The sequence below is a fragment of the Symphalangus syndactylus genome, chromosome 7 (genome assembly GCF_028878055.3).
Source record: "Symphalangus syndactylus isolate Jambi chromosome 7, NHGRI_mSymSyn1-v2.1_pri, whole genome shotgun sequence".
Lineage (NCBI taxonomy): Eukaryota > Metazoa > Chordata > Mammalia > Primates > Hylobatidae > Symphalangus > Symphalangus syndactylus.
Genome location: NC_072429.2, coordinates 36,857,539 through 36,875,530, shown reverse-complemented (window position 1 = coordinate 36,875,530; position 17,992 = coordinate 36,857,539). Strand labels below are relative to the sequence as shown.

Genomic DNA, 17,992 nt, shown 5'->3' with positions numbered 1-17,992 from the left:
TGGCCATGCTGGTGTCAACATGGCTCTCTTGACATCAGGTGATCCACCCGCCTTGGCCTCCCAAAGTGCTGGGATTACAGGCGTGAGCCACCACGCCCAGCCTCGACGGGTAATTTTTCAACCCTCGTGCTCCTCTTTTGGAGTCTCCAGTATCTGTAATTTCCATTTATGACCTTGTGTACCCATTGTTTAGTTCCCACTTATAAGCGAGAACATGTGTCTTTGGTTTTCTGTTTCTGAGTAATTTTGCTTAGGATAATGGCCTTTGGCTCCACCCATATTGCTGCAAAGGACGTGATTTTGTTCTTTTTTATGGCTACACAGCAGGCTTTTAAAAACTATCAATGTCTGAGTCAACACCAATAAAAGTATATCTGGTAGTAGGACCTAAACATTGCCATTTTTTTAAAAGTTCCCCAAGAGGCTCTTTTTTTTTTTTTTTTTTTTTTTTTTTTTTGAGATGGAGTTTCACTCTTGTTGCCCGGGCTGAAGTGCAATGTTGCAGTCTTGGCTCACTGCAACCTCCACCTCCTGGGTTCAAGTGATTCTCTTGCCTCAGCTTCCCAAGTAGCTGAGATTACAGGCACCCACCACCACGCCCGGCTAATTTTTTGTGTTTTTAGTAGAGACAGCGTTTCACCATGTTGGCCAGGCTGGTCATGAACTCCTGACCTTGTGCAGAACTGAGAACTGCTGGTATAGAATAAACCTGGAAAGCAACACAGGAAAATGGTTGCTGTGTTTGTCTCTAGAAAGGTACACCAGGGTAAGAATAGGCTATGAGGAAGATTTGCTTTTTACTGTAAACCCTTGACCTTTTTAATTTGTTTACTTTGTGTTACCTATCTCCAAGAACAATCAAACTAACATTTTACAAAATGTTTTGTAAAAAAGTAAAATGGCCCAGGCATGGTGTCTCATGCCTGTAATCCCAATACTTTGGGAGGCCAAGGCAGGAGGATCACTTGAGGCCAGGAGTTTGAGACTAGGCTGGGCAACATAGGGAGACCCCCATTTCTACAAAAAAACAAAAAATTAGCTGGGTGTGGTGGCGTTCAGCTGTGGTTCTAGATACTCAGGAGGCGAAGGTGGGAGGATCACTTGAGCCCAGGAGTTCGAGGTTACAGGGATCTATAATTGTGCCACTGCACTCCAGCCTGGGTGACAGAGCAAGACCCTGTCTCAAAAAAAAAAAAAAAAAAAAAAAAAAAAAGACACTTATAGCAGTGAAAACGAAGCCTGAAGAGCACACTAGGAATAGCTCATTCAATAGTGGGAATCTAGTGGGAGTTCAAGGTCCAGTGGGGCCTCAGAGGAAGTGACTAGTCCCACCTGGGAAGAGTGGGTGGTCAGGAATGCTGAGGAGGTAAATCCTGAAGCGGCCCCAACCTGAAATGTCTTATTGGCTGGCCCACCATGCCCCCAGTGCACACATCATTAGTTACTCTTTGGAAAAGCTGTTTGGGAAGGGTAATGGCTATAAAATGTGGCCCTCCGGCTGCCAGTCACCTCTGTGGACCCTGAGACCAACAGGACGGAAAAAATGCCCAGGCTAGGAGGGGTAAAGAGATCCAAGTGCTGCTGATGTGATGTCATCGAGGAAAAGCTAATTATTGGCCAGCTTTCCAGTAGCAGGGATTTGGTTATTTTTCCCCCCACCCACCCCTCCACCCCCTGCCTTTGATTCCTGTTGTGGAGCACTGGAACATTGGTGAAGGGAAAGTAGCATGGCAGACCAAAGTCTGGCTCCATGGAGCTCCTTGGGATGTATGTGTGGAGGTCAGGGAGGGACCACAACAGTAAACAGCAGCAGCCAGGGATGCTGAACTAGGAGGCAGAGAGGCACCAATGGCCAATCTAAAGCTTCTTTACTAGCACCTTCTCCTGGCCCCGGGCCATAGCTCCATGTTCTTGGGTGCTGGCATGTCACAGCTACCAGGTCAAAATCCACCTCCATCTCATCTCAAAATCCACTGCTTGTTGGCTGAATAAACTTGGTAAGTAATAATATTCTGAGCCCCAATTTCTTCAACTGTAATGCAGATGAATATGTATGAAATAAAATCAAAGAATGATAGGCAGTATTAAATTTGACTGGTCTGGTGTTTTTTTTGTTTGTTTTTGTTTTTATTTTTGAGATGGGGTCTCACCCTGTCACCCAGGCCGGAGTGCAGTGGCACGATCTCGGCTCACTGCAACCTCTGCCTACTGGGCTCAAGCTGTCCTCCCACCCCAGCCTCCTGAGTAGCTGGGACTACAGGCACATGCTACCATGCCTGGCTACTTTTTTCTATTTTTGGTAGAGTTGGGGTTTCACCATGTTGTCCAGGCTGGTCTCTAACTCCTGAGCTCAAGTGGCTTACAGGCATGAACCACCATGCCTGGCCAAATTTGGCCAATCTTTATTGGTGTCTGTTATATGCAAGGTCCTGGCTTCCCCAAACAGACAAGAAAACAAACAAATAAATAAATAAATGTTAGCTGCAAGGATTGGAGTGGATTCTCGCATTTGCATAGCACAGTGAGTGTAGTGGTTAAGAGTGGGCTTTGCAGTCAGATGTGACTGTGTTAAAATCATGCTACTGTCACTTATTAACTGTGGGACGTTGGGCAGGTCACCTAACATCTCTGAGTCTCATTTCCTCACCAGAAAAAGAAGAATCATAATATGGCATCTCCTCTAAAGCTGTTGTGAGGATTAACTCATATAATGAATGTGAAGAGTTCTGTGCAGGCACATGATAAACATCCAGAAACTGTTATTCTGCTTGTTGTGCAATCTTTAGGGCTTAAACAAAGTGCTTTACACTGATTGCCTTACCTGACCCTCTCCAGGACTCTGGGTGCTAGGGCATTAACTACCCTTTGAAAGGTGAAAAACATTGATGCCCATTTAGGTGAAATGATTTGCCTTCAGCCACAAGGGGCAGCATCAGGAGTAGAACCCAGGTGTTTGTGTTCTGATTCCCAAGACAGCTTATGACTTTTTGGAAACTCTGAATCTGGTGGGTGACAGAAACTTGGGGATCATCTCTAGATAAGAAAGGGAGTTCCTTGAATGTGAAGACGTTCACCGGAAAGGGAAGGAAAGGAAGTTAATCATGCTTCCTTCACAGGCCCTCCTTCACCCCCATCTAGTGGGCCCATGCAAGCTACAAACAAGGTGAGGAATGAACAAATTAATACATACTCAATAGTGGCCAGTTCGGGGCAGATAATTAAATCAAGATGACCTTAAAGGATGTGACTGGCTGGCTAGTTTACACAGGGTGGTCAGGGACGGCCTCGCCGTGGAGAGGGCTGGTGTTTTGGCTGAGACCTGAGAGAGCAGAAGAAATCTGATAGCCAGAACCAATGTTTAGGTCCCTAAAGCGAACTAGCGTGGCAAGCAAAGGGGGCCAGTATGGGTGGAGATCAGCGAGGGAGGGGGGCAGAGACGAGTGCCCGAAGCACACAGTACCTTGAGGGCATAGGGAGAGTTTGATTTTACCTACAAATGCCATTAAACCCACTAAGGATTTTAACAAAAACTAGAATTACATTTTAATTTACATTTTATTTTTTATAGAGACAAGGTTCCGCTGTACTGCCCAGGTTGATCTCGAACCCCTGGGTTCAAGTGATCCTCCCTACTCGGTCCCCCAAAGTGCTGGAATTACAAGCGTGAGCCATTGCGCCCGGCCTTTTAATTTACATTTTAGCCTTCTGGTTACTGGAATCTTTGATGGGGAATGAGTTATAGTGAGGCAAGAGCCTCTGTAGGAGACCTTTTTCCGTTCGGGGCCTCAATTTCCCGTTCTACAAAGGCGGGTGGGAGGGAACGGGGACCCAAAAAGTACTGGATAAAGACGTGGCCGATCGCAAACGCTGAGCACTTCAAAACTCTGGGCAGAGCGCTTCCGCGCCTCTGCTGCTATTTCACCCTGGCCACAGGCTAGCCGCCGAGGCCGGTCATCCGCTCTCTCCGCGGAGGAGTCAACGCCACAGAAGCAGCGGCGGAACCTCTCTAAGAATCCGTCCCGCTTGTTCTCTTCTGTCCAGGGCAGCCAATCGTGAGGAGGAGAGTAGTCAGAGGGCGGCACCCTCCCCGGTCTGGGCCGAGTTATTGGCTGGTGGTAGCGTCGCTCGCCCGGCAGAACCACGTGACGGCCTCGGCCGCGGGCGTTCGCACTGGCTCTGCCTCCGGCATGTCTTCGCCGGTGCGTCCTCGCAGCGCCCGTAGGTCCCGCCAGCCGGGCCCCACCTCCTCCGGAGTCCGAGCGATGGGCGGGGAAAGGGACGGGCAGGTCTAGCTCTGTCGGCGCAGCGGTGTCCACCTCAGTCCGGCCACGGTGGAAGACGCGTGCAGCGGCGCCTGGTTGCCTGGAGCGGCCCGGACCCGAGAGGTGAGAAGAGGGAAGCGGACCAGGGAAGAGGGAAGCGGACCAGGGAAGAGGGAGGGAGCGGTGCCGGCCGCCACGCGGGCGGCGGGCCCGTCCCAGAGTCATTCTGGCTGGGTCCCCGCGCGGTAGAATCCCAGATCAGGGGTCGCCGCCGTGGAGCGGGGCGTGCGTCGGGTTATTTCCCGGGTGGTCCGGGGCCGGGCGAGTGGCGCTGCACCCTGGTGATACGGGCCTGCGCCTCTGGCTGGCGGCTGCCCACCCGCCCTCCATCCCGCGTATCTCGCCGTATCTCGCCGGGTGCCACGCACTCCGCTGCTTTTCCAGTCCTCATTGATCCGTCTCGAACCTAGATATCTAGAATAGGGATCGAGGAGATAGGAGCCACCACGACCTCGGACAGATGGGGAAACTGAGGCCGGCACAGGCGAGACGGCTTGGTTATCTTGGTTATTAAAAATCACACACCCGATTAAGTACAAAATCAGGACCTGTTCTTTCGGACTCACACACTAAGTTGGAATTATTTCACTGGATGGATGGAAACACTAAGACAGAGAGGGCCCAGAGCCTTGCCTAAAAATACACAGCAAGTCTTTTGCAGAGCTAGGACTTGTACCCAGCTCTCCAAACTCATAGACTATCAGGCTGGGCTCCTTCCTTGCACAGATTGGGGACCACAGTGAGTTAGAAACGTTCAGAACTTAAATTGCCTTCCGGCGCCCATTCTAGTTAATCTGTTTTTTCTCCTTGTCCCCAACAGTTCTTTATGTGAAATCTACAACTAATGTGATATGCAATACTAGATTAAGCAGAACTTTTTGTTTTTGAAAATTGAATCAGTAAGAAATGGAGAGCCAAAGCTGTTGGAAAGGAATAGACCCTTTAAAAACAAACAGGAATCTCAAGGCAGGATATAGCAACGGACAGAGACTAATAGCTGTCGTTTATTGAGTAAATGCTATGTGCCAGGCACTGTGGTAGGTAGTTGTGTTAGCCTTACAAACCAACAAGTTAGGTAATGTTACCCTATTTTACAGGTCAGAAATTGATGCTGAATAAAGTGAAGTTTTACAAAACCATTGCCATATGACTGCTGAGCAGTATAGCTGGGATCTGAACAGAGATCTGTTTGACTTCCAGAACACATCCAGTGATTCTCCAAGTGTGGTCCTAAGCTCACTGGTTCAGCATCATCTAGGGTGTGGAGTCCTGGATCTCATCCTTGGATTTGCAGGGGTGGTCCTAAGAAGCTAACGGCTCTCTGTATTTGACAATTATTGTACTGTAGTGTGCTGCCTCCTAGGGGAAGATCTAGAGATGAACATACTCTGGGCTAGGGGTAATTTTTGAGGAAAAAAACATTAATCACACTTTTTATTTATTTCTGATTTGACTTTTTTTTTTTTTTGAGACCAGGTTTCACTCTGTCATCCAGGCTAGGAGTGCAGGGGCACGATCTAGGCTCACTGCAGCATTGACCTCGTGGGTTCAAGCAATCCTTCCACCTCAGCCTCCCGAGTAGCTGGAACCACAGGTGCATGCTACCATACCTGGCTAGTTTTTGTAGAGATGGTGTTTCACCATATTGCCCAGTCAGGTTTCAAACTCCTGAGCTCAAGCAATCCTCCTGCCTTGGCCTTCCAAAGTGCTGGGATTACAGGCATGAGCCACTGTGCCCTGCCCACACTTTTATTTTTTATTTTTCCCCCATGATTGACAGAAGGATAATCACACTTTTAGTGAATGTAAACCCCCAGGCAGATGCTTGTCAAGCTTAATTTCTTGACATAAGCTTGGTTTTGGCACGTGGGAGCAGAAGAGTGGGGTTGGAGAGTTAAGTGAGAATGGGGAAAGTAACTCCTTTTTCCTTATCATATAGCTGTTAAATTCTAATCCACTCAACAGATACTTGCTAAGCATTTATTAGGTACAAGACATGTTCAAGACACTGAGAATACAGCTTTGAACAAAACAGCAAGTCAATGCCCTCATGTGAAAGACAATTAATAATATGTAGTATGGAATGGTGAGAAGAGCTATGGAGAAAAATAAAGCAAAGGGCATAGGAGTGCAAGGCAGGGCTGGGCCCAGGAGGAAGACGTGGAAATGGCAGCAATGGCAGTGGTGCTATTTTTTAAAATATATATATATGTGTATATATATGTATATACATATATACACACACATATATGTATATACATATATATACATATATACATATGTATACATATATATGTATATACATAGATATATACACATAGATGTATACATACATATATATATTTATTTATTTATTTTTTGAGATGGAGTTTCACTGTTGTTGCCCAGGCTGGAGTGCGGTGGCGCCATCTTGGCTCACTGCAACCTCCGCCTCCTGGGTTCAAGTGATTCTGGGATTACAGGCACATGCCACCACGCCTGGCTAATTTTTTTTTTTTTTTTTTGAGACGGAGTCTCTCTGTGTGTCCAGGCTGGAGTGCAGTGGCGCAACCTTGGCTCACTGCAACCTCTGCCTCCCGGGTTCAGGTGATTCTCCTGCCTCACCCTCCCGAGTAGCTGGGACCACAGGCATGTGCCACCACGTCCGGCTAATCTTTTTATTTTTAGTAGAGACGGGGTTTCACCATGTTGGCCAGGATGGTCTCAATCTCATGACCTCGTGATCCGCCTGCCTCTGCCTCCCAAAGTACTGGGATTACAAGCGTGAGCCACCGCGCCTGGCCTAATTTTTTGTATTTTTTAGTAGAGAGAGGGTTTCACCATGTTGGCCAGGCTGGTCTCAAACACCTGACCTCAGGTGATCCACCTGCCTTGGCCCCCCAAAGTGCTAGGATTACAGGCATGAGCCCTTGCACCCTGCCTGCTATTTTGCATATTTGTTTAACTTTTTTTTTTTTTTGTAGAGACAAGATCTTGCTATGTTGCCCAGGCTGGTCTCGAACTCTTGGCCTCAAAGTGATCTTCCTGCCTTGGCCTCCCAAAGCGCTGGGATTACAGACATGAACCACTGTGCCTGGCTTCTATTTTATGTATTGTATCTAGGAAGGGACCGATTTATATAAGGTGTCATTTGAGGCTGGGCAACATGAGCAAAGGCCCCAAGGGCAAAGGCTGCTTAATATTTTCATGGACTGGTGATTGAAACACTAGTGCATAGGAGGAAGCAAGACAGTGGCAGTTTCAGGCTCATGCATAGAAGTTTATACCAACGTTTTTAGACCATATCTGGTAGGAGGTAGGGAGCCAGTACAGATTTTTGGGGAGCATATCCAAATGGTTGACCTCATCTTGCTAATGAATGCTTCTTTTGAAGAAGAGGCCTAGTGCTTTAAAAATGTAGGTTCAGGCTGGGCCCTTCCTTGGCTCATGCCTATAATCCCAGCAATTTGGGAGGCCGTGGCAGGCAGATCACTTGAGCTCAGGAATTCAAGACCAGCCTGGACAACATGGCAAAAACCTGTCTCTACAAAAAATACAAAAAATTAGCTGGGCATGGTGGCGTGCACTTGTGATCCCAGCTACTCAGGAGGCTGAGGTGGGAGGATCGCTTGAGCGCAGGAGGTGGAGGTTGCAGTGAGCCGAGATCATGCCACTGCACTCCAGCCTGGGTGACAGAGTGAAACCCCATCTCAAAAATAAAAATAAAAATAGACAGGCGTGGTGGCTCACGCCTGTAATCCCAGCACTTTGGGAGGCCGAGGCGGGTGGATCACGAGGTCAGGAGATCGAGACCATCCTGGCTAACACGGTGAAACTCTGTCTCTACTAAAAATACAAAAAATTAGCCGGGTGTGGTGGCAGACACCTGTAGTCCCAGCTACTCGGGAGGCTGAGGCCAGAGAATGGCGTGAACCCAGGAGGAGGAGCTTGCAGTGAGCGAAGATTGTGCCACTGCACTCCAGCCTGGGTGACAGAGCAAGACTCCATCTCAAAAATAAAAAATAAAAAAATAAAAAATAAATGTAGGTTCAATATTAGAGGAAACTGAGTGACCATTATACAGGAACTGTGTACTATTTTTGCAACTTTTCTGCAAGTCCACAGTTATTTCAAAATAAAAAATTTTTTTTTAAATGTAGGTTCAATAAAGTGTTTAAGGCTGAACTATGTCTGCAACTTTCAAATAGTTCAAAAACAATAACAACAAAACCCATATAAGTATGGAGAGAGAGTGTGTTAACCTCTTATCAATTGTAAAATTGCTAAATAGGTGAATTGTTAGTATGGAAGTGTTCCATGTATCATTCTTTCAACTTTTCTGAAGATTTAAAAACAGCTTCAAAATAAGCAATCAAGCGACAGTATACGTTTGAATCAGGCAGGCTTGTTCAAGTCATGATTCCCCTACTTACAAGCTATGTGTGGCTGGGCGCGGTGGCTCACACCTGTAATCCCAGCACTTTGGGAGGCCGAGGTGGGTAGATCACAAGGTCTGGAGATGAGACCATCCTGGCCAACATGGTGAAACCTCATCTCTACTAAAAATACAAAAATTAGCCGGGCATGGTGGCAGGTGCCTGTAGTCCCAGCTACTCAGGTGGCTAAGGCAGGAGAATCACTTGAACCTGGGAGATGGAGGTTGCAGTGAGCCAAGATCACACCACTGTACTTCAGCCTGAGCAACAGAGCGAGACTATCTCAAAAAAAAAAAAAAAAAAAAAGCTGTGTGAAGTATTGGAAAATTATTTCTAAACTACATTTTCTAGTCTAGTTTATTTTTATTAAAAATATATTTTTAATTTTTTTTCTTACACTGTAGCTCTTACCAGTCTAGTCTGAGATTTTTCCTTATAAGAGAGGAGACTTAGGCTTACTTTGGTTGTTGACTTGTTCACATTAATGCTGGGTTAATGTTAAGACTTCAGGTTTTCCACAAACTTGAGATCTTTAGGTTGTTTTTAGGTTGACTCTAGTTTTCTTGTAATTATCCGATGTATATACACTTACAGAGACTGGCATAGGCAATCTATTAGAGGAAAAAGGTTAGGAGTCAGGATACTTGGGTTCTGGATCTATCTCTGCCTTTAAGTAGCAAATGATTTCACTAATCTGAATATTTATTTCATTTTATTTTTTGAGACAGAGTCTTGTCTATCGCCTAGGCTAGAGTGCAGTGGCGCAATCTCAACTCACTGCAACCTCCGTCCCCTGGGTTCAAGTGATTCTTGTGCCTCGACCTCCCAAGTAGCAGGGATTATAGGCATGTGCTACCACTCCTGGCTAATTTTTGGATTTTTAGTAGAGATGGAATTTCACCATGTGGGCCAGGCTGGTCTTGGACTCCTGAGCTCAAGTGATCCGTATGCCTCGGCCTTCCTAAGTGCTGAGATTATAGTTGTAAACCACTGGTACCCAGCTGAACGCTTATTTCTTACCAAAAAATCATAGCGGTTGGATTTCTTGATCTCTGTCTAGCTCTAAAGTCCTGTAATTCAGGAAAACTACCACTTAATGATTCAATCATTTAGTTTGAACTGTCTCGTGGTTGGGACAGAGGGTTATGATTGCCTGGAGGCTAGGGCTCCTGACAACAGGTTACTTTTTCTACTGACCCTCACTGCCTGTGGTTTTAGACTGTGTTATGTGTTAAAAGCAGTTACTTACACACACACAAACATGCATATCACACCATATTTACAACAGGTTGTGAAGCTCAGTTTTAAGTGGCCTAGGTTTCTTAGGAAAATCCCAGTAGAGGCTGAGTATCCCTTATCTGAAATGCTTGGGACTGGCAGTGTTTCCAATTTCTGAATTTTTTTTTTCTAATATTTGCTTTATACTTACTAGTTGAGCATCTCTAGTCTGGAAATCCAAATTGCTCCAGTGAGCATTTCTTTTGAGCATCATGTTGGTGCTCAAAAGTTTCAGATTTTGGTGCATTTTTGATTTTGGATTTTCGAATTAGGGATAATCAACCTGTATCTGATTAATATGTCATCGGATCTATCCAATGAAGCTGTCATATTTTAAAACTAAATATAACTGTTTTTAGAAAAATATTACAAAAAGAAATAAAACCTTGCTTAGACACTTCCTCCCAAAGTTGTGTGTGTCTGGGGACTTAAGAAATACATTTCCCAAGGCTGCATATCCAGAGTATTGGAACATTCAGTGGCAATTTCTTAGGAATTGAAATATAAACTGCAATTGAAAACAAAATGACTTAGCTGGGCACAGCGGCGTGTGTCCGTAATACCAGCTAATCTGGAAGCTGAAGTGGGGGATTGCTTGAGGCGAGGAGTTCAAGGCTGCAGTGAACTATGATCATGCCACTGCACTCCAGTCTGAGCAAGAGTGAAACTGTGTCTCTTAAAGAAAAGAAAAAGAAAATTATGTAACAGGTTATATTCAAGCTACTCTTTTCCCCTTCAGATAAGAATTAGACTTTATAGCTTTATTGTAGTATAATTGACATACAATAAACTGTACATATTTAAAAGTTACTCTCTCTCTCTATATATATACATAAAACTGTCACCACAATCAAGATAGTGAACATATCCATCAATCCCTGAAATCTCCTCATGCCCCTTTGTAATCTCTCCCTCCTACCCCTCCTTACTTCCTATCCCAAAATAGCCACTGATGTACTTTCTGTCACTATAAATTAATATAAACTTTTTTTCTTTCTTTTGGTGGAGGTGTCAGGAAATGAACTTGAGGACTGATTAGTTTGCATTTTGTAAAGTTTTTGTCCCTGAAATCTCCTTCATCTAATATCAATGTAGTGTACCATGCAGTGGCATGAAGTACGTGCACAATGGTGTGTAACCATTACTACTATTTATTTCCAAAACTTGAAATTGGAACTCTGGGCCGGGCGCGGTGGCTCACGCTTGTAATCCCAGCACTTTGGGAGGCCGAGGCGGGCGGATCACGAGGTCAGGATATCGAGACCACGGTGAAACCCCGTCTCTACTAAAAAATACAAAAAATTAGCCGGGCGTGGTGGCGGGCGCCTATAGTCCCAGCTACTCGGAGAGGCTGAGGCAGGAGAATGGCGTGAACCCGGGAGGCGGAGCTTGCAGTGAGCCAAGATTGCGCCACTGCACTCCAGCCTGGGCGACAGAGCGAGACTCTGTCTCAAAAAAAAAAAAAAAAAAGAAAGAAATTGAAACTCTGTAACCAGTAACTCACCACTTCCCCCAGTACCCAGTAAAATCTATTTTCTGTCTCTATGTATATGCCTATTCTCTCTCTCTCTCTCTCTCTGTGTGTGTATATATATATTTTTGTTGTTGTTGTTGTCATTGTTGTTGTTATTCTGTCACTTGGGCTAGAGTGCAGTGGCATGATCATAGCTCACTTCAACCTTGACCTCTTTGGCTCAAGCAATCCTCCCTCCTCAGCCTCCCAAAGTGCTGGGATTATAAGCATGAGCCACCCTGCCTGGCCCATTTTGTCTTTTCTAGATATTTTGTATAGGTGGAATCATACAATACTTGTCCTTTTGTGTCCTTTTTTTTTTTTTTTAGATCCAGGTCTTTTTTTTATTTTTTATTTTTTATTTGTTTGCATCGTGTCTGTCTTTTGCTTAACATAATGGCGTTAAGGTTCCTCCATGTTGTAGATGAAGAGTATCAGAACTTAATTCCTTTTTAATAGTCAAATAATATTCCACTTTATGGTTATACCATGCTTTATCTGTTCATCTGTTGATGGACACTTGGATTGTTTTCACCTTTTGGCCATTGTAAATAGTGCTGTTATGAACGTTAGTATACAAATATCTGTTTGAGTTACAGTTTTTAGTCCTTTGAGTATAAGCAGAATTACTAGGTCATATAGCAGTGCTGTGTTTAACTTTTTGAGCAACCATCAAACAGTGTTGGCACCATTTTACATTTCTACCAGCAATGTATCAAATGTATCAACTGTCTTTTTTTTTTTTTTTTTTTTTTTTTCGGAGTCTCGCTCTGTCACTCAGGCTGGAGTGCAGTGGCGCAATCTTGGCTCACTGCAAGCTCCGCCTCCTGGGTTCACGCCATTCTCCTGCCTCAGCTGCCTGAGTAGCTGGGCCTACAGGCACCCGCCACCACGCCTGGCTAATTTTTTTTTTTTTTTTTTTTGTATTTTTAGTAGAGATGGCATTTCACCATGTTAGCCAGGATGGTCTTGATCTCCTGACCTCGTGATCCGCCTGCCTCGGCCTCCCAAAGTGCTGGGATTACAGGTGTGAGCCACCGCGCCTGGCCTCAGCTGTATTTTTTTTGAGATGGACTCTGGCTCTGTTGCCCCAGCTGGAGTGCAGTGGCATGATCTTGGCTCGCTGCAACCTCCACCTCCTGGGTTCAAGTGATTCTTTGTGCCTTAGCTTCCTGAGTAGCTGGGATTACAGGTGCGCAGGTGTGCACCACCACACCCAGCTAATTTTTGTATTTTTGGTAGAGACAGGGTTTTGCCATGTTGCCCAGGCTGGTCTCGAACTCCTGACCTCAAGCGATTCACCCGCCTTGGCCTCCCAAAGTGCTGGGATTACAGGTATGAGCCACTGTGCCCGGCCTCAAATGTCTTTTAAAGAAACAAAAATTTTTGTCCAACAAAAGTCAAAGCTAATTCTTCTTGGAGAAGTTTTTGTTAAAATAACTTTTTGAAATAAAAAACCATTCTGTCCATCAAAAACTTTATTAGATACTTCCTGTATGTGCCTAATTCTATGCTAGGTCTTATGATAGTACACAAAAAGTGTAGAACATCTTGAATAATTTTAATCTAGTTAGGAAGATAAAGCACATATTCAACAAACGTTTATTGAACATATAAATGGAATTCAGCGGAGAATGAGATACCATAGACCTTTCCCTCCGCCCCATTTATTTTTCCAATTTTCGCTTCTCTCTTGTACTTGAGAACCACATTTCTAATTGCCTGCTGGACACACCATCTGGACATATTATAAAAATCTCAAATCTAAAAAACCCGAAGTCAGATTTTTTGCTGCTTCCTATCTTTCCATTTTCTTCTCCATCTTCCTGTATATCATCCTTCCTTTTGTGTGGTTCTTCTCAGAATTCATCTTAGATTTGTCTGTGTATGTCCTTTAAGCACCACCTCTTACCTAGTTGTACCACTGAAATGGCAAACTTCCTGCCCTTTCCTGCCTTGGAGGTTAGGCCTTTGGTAACTGTAGCTTAGAGGATGAACTCATGACTTCTTGAGATTACATAAAAACTAATCTTTCACTCCAGCCTTATCTCCTACAACTTCGCCCTTGGAACCTAGTGTGACGTTTTCCTGGGTCTTGGACTATACTGTGATCTTTCACTTGCCTGAGTTATCTTTTCCCTTTTTATTAACATTGCAGCTTCCTACTTCACGTTGGCCTGCAGCCTATTCTCTACTCTCAGAATACTCTAAACCTTTCTGTTATGGTACCTAGAATGCTGTTTAAAACTCTGTCTTAATCCACTGATTGTGGGTAGAAATTGGGTTCTTATTCATTTTAGCAAGAATTTACTGAACCTCTACTGTATGTGCTAAGCATTGTTCTTGATAATGGAAATATAATAAGTACAAGAAAGACTGTAAATAATAGTTTTGCTTATAAGTAATATAATTTCAGAAGTCTGAAGTGCTGTGAAGAAAATAAAGCCAGTAAGGATATAGAGAATGCTGGGAAGGAGGTGTTATTTAATTTGGTTGGGATGGTCAAGGAAGGTTTCTGTGAGGAGGTGACATATAAACTGAGGCCAGGCATGGTGGCTCACACCTGTAATCCCAGCACTTTGGGAGGCAGAAGTGGAAGAATTGATTGAGCCCAGGAGTTCGAGACCAGCCTGGGAAACATAGCAAGACCCTGTCTGTACAAAGAAATAAAAACAAATTAGCCAGGTATCGTGATGTGTACCTGTAGTCCTAGCTACTTGGGAGGCTGAGGTGGGAGGATTGTTTGGGCCTAGGAGTTCAAGGCTGTAGTGAGCTATGACCATGCCACTGCACTCTAGCCTGAGTGACAGAGTGAGATCCTGTCACTAAAAAAGAAAAATAAAAGCTGAGACCCAAAGGATGAGAACATACCTGTATAGATCTGGGAGATTATTATTCTAGGCAAAGACAACTTGAGCAAGTACAGTGACCCTAAGAATGGAATCAACTTGGCATGTTCCAGCAACTGCAAAAAAGCCAGTAGGAAATAAGGGCAAAAAGGGAGGCAGTGTTCAGATCTTGTAGGCTCTTAGAGTATTCCAGGTGAGAGAGGATGGTAGGACAATAGTGAGAAGTGATTGGATTACAAATAGTTTGGGCAGTGGGGAGAGGATAAATATCTTATTCAAGGCACAACAGACAGGACTTACTGATGGATTATATAGGAGTATGGCATAGGGGAAAGAAAGATTGACACCTAGGTTTGGGGTCTAGGTTCTGATGCATTGTGTCTAGCACAGTGGTTAGCTTATAGTAGGAGCTTAAAATATGTGTATAATTTAATGAAGACCAGTACCCAACCTCTAGGAGCTCACATAGAAAAGTTAGCCAATCCAGCTGGAGAAGGCTTGTTGACACTTGAGGACATTCATGCAGTAAGCATGGGTTGCAGGCCCATTTAACACAGATGGATCTGAGTTTTCCTCTGATGAGTAGTCGTCTTATCTTTTCCTCCAAAAGATCCTTTTCCTCTCACAGTATTAACTTCTCAGTCTAGGGGAAGGGCCTGGAAAGTAGCCTGTGCCATCCTGGTTGTAGGCATCAGTGAATGAAATGGAGAGGAATACAGAAGGCTTTGCTCGTCCTTGGCATCCCTGGGCCTTTATAGTGCTGTGATCTTCCCTAGACTTGTCTGACAACAGTGAGTTAGAGGATCCAATGGTACTATATACGTGGAGAATCTGTCTTGGTTGTACCTGTTTATAGTTTAGTTTTCTTTTTCTTTTTTTCTTTTCTTTTTCTGAGGGTCTCATTCTGTCACCCAGGCTGGAGTGCAGTGGCGTGATCTCAGCTCACTTCAGCCTCCACCTCCCAGGTTCAAGCGATTCTCCTGCCTCAGCCTCCTGAGTAGCTGGGATTACAGGCGTGCACCACCACGCCTGGCTGACTTTTCTATTTTTAGTAGAGGTGGGTTTTCATCATGTTGCCCAGGCTGATCTCGAACTCCTGGCCTCAAGCAAGCCACCCGCCTCAGCCTCCCAAAGTGCTGGGATTACAGGTGTGAGCCACTGTGCCTGGCTTAGTTTTGTTTTTCTAAAACCACCTTCAACTATTTTTTATCTGTAAAAGACAAAAGGTAAAATATTAGTTGCTTTAGTGGAAAAAGAATGAAATAATATAACATCAGACCAGAAGATATATAATTATTTGCCAAATGAGTGATATAGTAAGTGACTTTCTCAAAATCGTTCAGGGCCTATGCATTGCCTGCAGATTCAAGTCTAGCTTTCTTAATCCGGCATAAAGGGCCCTCCAGAATCCTCCTCAGGTACCTTTGTAGGCTCCTCTCCCACTAATCCCCCATAACCATTCTCTGTTTTAAACATAACATTCTCATTTCTGATTCTTTTCCTCCAACATTAGAACTATTGCTGTTTGTGTTTTCTTCTCTTTTACCCATATTCCAGGTCTTCTTTCATCCTTTCAAACCTGACCTAGACTTCAGAGCCCAGGTTAGATATGTTCCTCCCTTGAAAACTTTCTAAACAAACTATTCTTAAACTCTTTCAGATTTCTCCCCTGCTTAGATGCCATAATCATAGTAGTCAGCAGCTTCTAGTTTTATTTAGCAGTGAGTTTGTAGCATACATACAGAGGTAAAGGAAAGCATGATTATGGAACTTTGTGGGTTCACACTGGTGGCTGAATTAGTTCTACTTGTAGGACTGTTTCTGAGTGAATACGTGAGTTTCTAAGAGCTAGAGATGGGAAAGGACCATGGCCATGAATGTAGAGAAAGGGAGAGTTGGGAACAAGATTGTTGATATTATTACTGGATCACTTTGGATAGCAGCTAGGTGAAACTGGAATGTGTAGAGTAGCTGAATTTTAAGGTGTTCAGAAATATCTGAAATTAGAGAAGCTAATTATAGATAGGTGGTAGGAATAGTACCATATTAAAAAAGGATCTATTCTTGGGATCCCAAAATGTGCATTTTATTACCTTGCTGTGTCTTTTATAAGCTGAATAAATTACTAAATTGGGCCAGTCCTTTCACTTTTAACCTATGTATGTCTTTATATTTAAAGTGGGTTTCAAGTAGACAGCATATACTTGGGTCTTATTTTTTAATCCTATCTGACAGTCTCCATTTTTAATTAGCATGTTGAGACCATTCATATTTAATATGATATGTTTGGATTAAACTCTACCATCTTACTGGCTGTCTTCCGTTTGTTCCATCTGTTTTTTATGTTTTATCTTCCTTTTCTACTTTCTCTTGAGTTGAGAGTTTTTTATGATTCTATTTTATCTCTGCTATTATTTTTTATACCTTTTTAAAAATGTAGTGGTTACTCTTAGGTTTAAATGTACATGTTTAATCAGAGCCTATGTTCAAATAAGATACCATTCCACATCTAGTGTAAGACCTTACAGTTTGCTGGGCATGGTGGCTCATGTCTGTAGTCCCAGCATTTTGGGAGACCAAAGTAGGAGGATCACTTGAGCCCAGGAGTTTGAGACCAGCCTGAGCAATATAGTGAGACCTGATCTCTATTTAAAAAAATAATAATAATCAGAAAATTTTAAAAAGACTTTAAAATTCCCAATTCCCCCTCCCATTCTGTGTGGTTGTTGTCACACATTTATTTTGCATATGCTATAAAGTACATTCCCATTTTTGATTTAAACAGTTATCTTTTAGAGCAATTAAAGATTTTTTAATTGAAAAAATGAATTTTACTTTATTTTCATTTGTTCCATTTCCTGGACTTTCTTTGTTATGTAGAACTGAATTTCTGATTGGTGTATTCTTTTTGGCTAAAGAACCTTCCTGAAACTGTCTCTCTCTCTCTGTGTGTGTATGTCTCTCTCTGTTTCTCTCTCTTTCCCCCACTCTTCTTCTCCTTCCCACTCCCTGTCTCCCCTCCTCTCTCTCTCCCCTTCCCCCCACATATATATGGTGCTGGTCTGCTGGCCTTAAATCCTCTCAGTGTTTATCTGAGAAAGTTTTTATTTCTTTTTCATAGTTTATTTTATTTTATTTAAGACAGAGTCTCTCTCTGTCACCCAGGCTAAAGTGCAGTGGTGTGATCACAGCTCATTGCAGCCTCAACCTCTTAGGCTCAAGCAGTCTTCCTACCTCAGCCTCCGAAGTAGCTGGGACCACAGGCACTCACCACCATGCCTGGCCTCTTATCTTTTAAGATATTTTTTCTAGGTAGAGAATTCTATGTTAAAATTTATATTTCCGGGGTCAGATATGGTGGCTCACACCTGTAATCCTAGCACTTTGGGAGGCCAGGGTGGGAGGATCACTTGAGGCCAAGAGTTTAGGGACCAGCCCGGGGAGCTTAGTAGCAAGACTTTGTCTCTACAAAAAAATTAAAAAATCAGCCAGGCGTGGTGTTGCACACCTGTAATCCTTGCTACTCAGGAGGCTGAGGTGGGAGAATCACTTGAGCCTGGGAGTTCAAGGTCATGGTCAGCCATAATTGCATGTCACTGCACTTCAGCCTGGGCA

The 17,992-nt window shown here is 43.9% G+C and overlaps 1 protein-coding gene across 1 annotated transcript in view; it reads left to right on the top strand.

Annotated features, from left to right (window-relative positions):
- Positions 1-4,130: 4,130 nt before the first annotated feature.
- Positions 4,131-17,992, top strand: part of SLC26A2 (solute carrier family 26 member 2) — a 33,629-nt gene continuing 19,767 nt past the window's right edge. Inside the window, exon 1 of the mRNA XM_055285667.2 lies at positions 4,131-4,385. The gene's annotated coding sequence lies outside the window, so the exon portion shown is untranslated. The remainder of the gene's footprint in view (positions 4,386-17,992) is intronic.